General features: G+C 47.9%; 1 pseudogene; it reads right to left on the bottom strand.

Annotated features, from left to right (window-relative positions):
• Positions 1–325: 325 nt before the first annotated feature.
• LOC148665440 (5S ribosomal RNA) lies at positions 326–434 on the bottom strand (annotated as a pseudogene).
• Positions 435–706: the final 272 nt, after the last annotated feature.

Raw genomic sequence — 706 nt, 5'->3', positions numbered from 1 at the left:
CAAAAAAACACAAAAAAACAAAGTCTAACTTAAGACAAACAAATCCTCTGTTCCTCTTCTTCTTCTCCTTCTTATAGAGAGAACAGCTCCGTCACCTCTTTTACGACGCTGCTTTTTTGAGAGCTGCTGCTGTGCTTTGACATCTGAGCTCTGTGGAAAACGATCTCAATACAATTCTGAAAAACGCGACTCCCCGAACGCCAGCCGAACAAGTCTCCACAGCGGAAGCGCTGTGTCTCTTTTCAGCTGGCGATAAACCTTTCCTCGATCCTTTGCGGACTTGTAAAACTGTTCATGATCAGTTTTACAAGCTCCTGCGCTTAAAAGCTTACAGCACCTGGTATTCCCAGGTGGTCTCCCATCCAAGTACTAACCAGGCCCATCTCTGTTTATCTTCCGAGATCAGGCGTGCTCAAGGGGGTGTGGCCGTAAGCAAGAGCAAGGATCGCTGGCACCCTTCTTATAGAGAGGACAGCTCCATCACCTCTTTTACAACGCTGCTTTTTTCCCTTGCGTTTTTCTCTTCTTCCCACGTTCTCTCTCTTCACTGCCTTCGTCCCCGCTCTATTTCACTTCAACCTTTCACTCTTGCTTCCTTCCAATGAGGACGGAGCTGCGGGAGAAAGGGCGCTATAGAGGATCGCTGTGGAGAGCTGCTGCGGTGCTTTGACATCTGAGCTCTGTGGAAAACGATCTCAATACAATT

This window comes from Lepisosteus platostomus, chromosome 5 (assembly GCF_059453375.1).
Source record: "Lepisosteus platostomus isolate fLepPlt1 chromosome 5, fLepPlt1.hap1, whole genome shotgun sequence".
Classification (NCBI taxonomy): Eukaryota; Metazoa; Chordata; class Actinopteri; order Semionotiformes; family Lepisosteidae; genus Lepisosteus; species Lepisosteus platostomus.
The sequence above is the reverse complement of the archived record's forward strand: the minus strand, read 5'-3'. Positions and strand labels throughout refer to the sequence as shown.